The 4,828-nt window shown below is 31.0% G+C and overlaps 1 long non-coding RNA gene across 1 annotated transcript; it reads right to left on the reverse strand.

Moving 5' to 3' along the window:
* Nucleotides 1–2,691: 2,691 nt before the first annotated feature.
* On the reverse strand, nt 2,692–4,390 carry LOC126265892 (uncharacterized). Its single transcript, XR_007548377.1, has 3 exons — nt 3,918–4,390; nt 3,655–3,861; nt 2,692–2,882 (listed from the first exon to the last, which is right to left on the reverse strand). It is a non-coding gene; the product is annotated as an uncharacterized LOC126265892 (long non-coding RNA).
* Between the last annotated feature and the right edge of the window lie 438 nt (nt 4,391–4,828).

Below are 4,828 nucleotides of genomic sequence, written 5' to 3' on the forward strand. Positions count from 1 at the left end.
ATTGCTGAGCAATGGACTTTGCTGATAACATCGTTATTTTAGAAGACAAAATTACTAATATTCCTCTTATTCTTAACAATATTTCTAACGTTTTTAAAAACAGAGGTCTACAATAATAAATTCTATGCAAAAAAAATATTGAAAACCGCTTTTTTCATCGGTCTAATTAGATTTCCCCCTTAAATGGGGCTCATCATTATATGAATCATTAATGATACACATGTAAAACAATAATTGATATAATTATACATGTTCCTACCCACTATCTAGGGAAACCACTATCAAGGGCTTGGAAAAATTAATGGGGAAGGAATGTTGAGCTTAACCCTAGTTTGGCAACATCGCCGGTGAATACCACTATTTTCATCATTTTACATATTGATTTACCTTTTATTTTATCATCTTTCATCGTGTTTACATATTGATTCTTATGATGTTTGCATATGAAACTGTTAATTCAACTTTTTTGTAATTCTGTATTTGTTCCTTTTATATAATATTCTACAGTGTTGATTTATTCTTCACACCGACAAGTGGTATTTTGTCTTCATCAAATAAATTGATTATGGTATCCAAAAAAAATACTTATTTTAATCCGTCATCTTTAACTCCCGTTATCCGGCCATAGTTCACAATGGCAACCGATTCACTAAGGATACATACAAAGCGGAGGTCTTTGCAGAATCACTGGTATTCCGATGTTCCCCGGACACCAATCCCCATCAATCCGCAGAGGAACATCTAAATATCTTAAATTAAGTGAGAAATATGACGTATCCTATTCCTGGATCCAACGTTGTAGCAGCTTCCTCAAGTGAAATTTCCCAATACATCAAAATCCTCAACATCCGTAAGAGCCCTCTCCACCAGCTTCTGCCTCCATCAAGATTTTCCCAAGACCATATGAATAAGAAAGGAAAAATTCAATCAATTTTTAAAATAGATAATATACGAATCCCCATGATTAGTACCACCCAAAATTTTAAGAATCTCGGTCATATTTTTGGCACTGATACTAAAACCCATTCCCCATAACCTCTCTACATGGCTGGAAAATAAAAGCTATGCACCTCTCAAACCTGACCAAAAACTTTTGATCATCAAAAATCATATTATTCCATCCAATATATCCAATACACGCTTCAAAACTTCAGTATCGATGGTAATCTAGTTTTGATCATCCATTTGATACCTCTAGCAGATCTTGGATAATGCGTCGCCCAGTTGCTTAGTCTGGGCGAGACTATGTACGAGCAATTCACCTACATGGTAATTGTTTACCATTTAACCCTATAAATCCTCGTCAATGAAAGTCAGGGTGTAACAGGGTTGAATCCCTGTGACACTTCCTGCAAAGATGTCCAATAGTGCTTCATGAAAGAATTCGCCGCCACAACGAAATCTGCAAGTTGACATGATTACTGTGGTGGAAAAAAAGATACCTCATGTGATGCTCACATAAGATAGATTAGATAAACTTTAACGTGATGTAACGAGTCTTTCAAAAAGACTTCAGGTACTGTCGCTTATCATCTTTGGTAATTAAATTGTCATCGTACTCGTTACACATGCTTTAAGTGCTGCAGGTTCGGACACGTGGCAAAGTATTGCAGGACTCAGTCTGCAGAATGGGGCTACAATAGAAATCACACAGCCTAACCGACAACAGATGCCCCATGGTCATAAAAAAAGGAATTAGCAAGAGCGAGAGTCGACTACTAATAACAATATGGACAAACAATTAAAAAATATTCAAATAAACCTTGACAGAGAAAATAAGCCACAGCACTTCTAGAGGAAATACTTCATCGAAACTACATCGACATAGACATTGCCATTATCCGGGATCCATATTAAAGATACAAATTTACAAGCACATAGTGACACATAACTACACCCGACAAAGACATGCATATGGCATAAGCCATATATTTTTCACCTTCAGATCTTGGTTATAATAATCAAAAACGTTTTCTAAAAAAGTAACTGTACTTCCATCCTTTCAAGAAATTTCTGTATTTCTTTTTAATTCGATTAATGATTATAATAATCCAAGCCCAGTATCTGATTTTCCGATACATACATTTGTACACTTTCTTTAATGACAATCGTCATTAAAGTTCTTGAGCAACCAATTTTAAAGCATATTTTTCAAAAGTTTATTTTTTTAGACAGAATAGAACAAAAGTACCCACACTATATGTGTTGTTATGTTATAATCAAAAACGTTGGAAAAGATACGTTGTTCTGCGATTATACATAAGAAGACGATTTTTGTGATGAAAACTTGAAACTACTTAAAGTAGGAAGATAAATTGATCACTTCGTACGTATAACGATATTTAGATATTTATCAAATCCAGAAAAAACAGAAAAACATAGAAGACTTTATATAAACATATAGATTTCCGCTCTAAACACAACAATAAAGATGAATTTTAAATAGTAATTACTTCCTTAATCAGCATAGTTAAACAAAGTGAAATTATTTTCCATTTAGGGAGTGTTGAAGCACTCACAATAATCTTTAATCATGTCAGGCCAATTTCAATTACTTACGTTATGACAGCACAAAAAATTGTCAAATTAACAACCCCAATGTTCAAGGAGCAGCAGGTTATAAACCTTAATTTTGACAATGACAATACAATTTATCTAAAGTATAATATAATTAACACAATAGAATCGTAAATCTTAGCATATTTTGTTACTTAAAATATTGCCTAATATGTATATAGTTGTGGAACCATTTTGTACATTATGAAATTTTAAATTGTCCAATAACTGGTGGTCTATTATTTGTGGTGTTGGCATTGTTGTCCTCTTGTGGCTGAAGAAAATCGGTCTTAATGAGCCCTTATATTTTGTAGCAGATGATATACCTAAAACAATAAAATAAAGATATTAAAAATAAATTTGTGGAAAAAGTTTATTACATAAATCATATTTCTTATGGATACACTTTCTTTAACCTGTTTTTATTTTAATTATGGTGGTGTACCTGGTTTCAAATTGATTAGTGATAATGTTGCAACTAAAACTTCTGATTGATATTTCCTTTAATTATCTAACAACTTCTCATGAATCACATGGATCAACTTGTATACATTTACAGTGTGTTTGTTTGTATCAAATTAACATTAAACATTATACTGATTAAACATTCTCATTAGTGAACTAAATTTTAGGTCTACCCAGACAGAGGTAATTTATTTGATTTATATAATTGATATAAGACAAATTTGAAACGTTATTCTGATTTTACAATTTGAAATCAAAAATAACAGACAGAATCATTAAAAAATATGAGTTAAAATTTGAAATATATAAAGAAAATTTTAAGTTTAATAAATTTATCAATGTAGCATGTGAATAAGAGTGAAAATGAAACAAAATTAATTAAATATATAAACAAAAATCTTCAAATAATATTCAATTAGACAAATTTTACTGTGTAATTTTACAATTTTAACTAAAATAACTCAAATAACAAATATTTGAATAATTTTAAAAATATGTTTAAATTCTATAAAAAACATGCATTAAAGTTTGAAATTCAGTAAGTAAAACTGAAACAAAACCAATTAAAAGACATCTATTGAAAAGAAGGTATTCTGTAAAGAAATATAATATTTCTAATAGTACTCTACATACATATTCCAGAATCTTGTCGATAACTGCCAGAGATGAACTATGAACTTTTCCACACTTATCTTGAGCTCATGTTGTCACATTTTTGACCAAAGCAGATAGGTGATTTTGTTTAATCTCATGTTGAAAATACTTGAGCATCATAATTATTTCTTCACATGCACTGTGTCACATGATTTCATTGTAATGTTTTAATCGAACAACTAAATCCTTAAAAACATTTAATTAATATTAATGTTAACGATGGTAATTGATTATTTGTATACTTATTTTTACATTCCAACTTCTTTTATTTAAATAATTGTCTCTGTTCTCCGACTTAACTGTACAATCACCTTGACTTTAAAACTTGTGTCACATTTTGTCCCTTAGGTCGAAATTTCGTTTTAATCTTCAGTTTCATCTTTTACTTTTCCTTCCTTAATTTCTTCTTGTGTATATAAATGGGTAACACTTTCTGTTTCTGTCAACATTAATTATAACCTATATAACCAAACATACGCACGTTTGGGGCAACGAACAAGATTGCAACATGGGTTGCCTAACAATTAATAAATATGTTAGGTTGGAAACAATATTTTCCCCAGGGGTGGCCAAGTAAATAGGGACGATGGGACGTCCCTTATTTAGAAACATATTTAGCAAGAGCGTTTAAAGGAACTTCGGCATCGTCGAAAAGGCATGACCATTCTGCCTCGGGATGCAGACTGGAATGGAGTGTTGGGGACTTAATAAATTGCTAATAAAAATTTCCTAAAATTTTCGAGTTAAGCTGACAATATTACAGAACACCCAAGAAGTAACAACAACAACAAACAACATAAAAATAAATTTCTAATTCAAATTAGACAATAAACTTACAAAAACATTAAAATTAAGATCTCTGGAAGTGGAAGGAATAGATTGACTAGAATTCAAATTAGACAATGAGTTTTCGAAAACATTAAACTTAAGATCCCTGGAAATGAGAGGAATATAAGAATGAAAAAGTAATGGTGACAAAAGTTTTAAGGCGACGAATTTTTCTTGTTATAGAAAAATCTGATAGAGAGAAATGGTCTTCACAAACATGAGATGTTTTGATAGAAGGATTAATATTACAAATTGACAAATTGAACGCCATACTAAATTTAATTTAGAATCGGAAGGTGGCTTAAAAGGATTTATTTTTAAAATT

The sequence above is a fragment of the Aethina tumida genome, chromosome 6 (assembly GCF_024364675.1).
Source record: "Aethina tumida isolate Nest 87 chromosome 6, icAetTumi1.1, whole genome shotgun sequence".
In the NCBI taxonomy this organism is placed as follows: Eukaryota; Metazoa; Arthropoda; class Insecta; order Coleoptera; family Nitidulidae; genus Aethina; species Aethina tumida.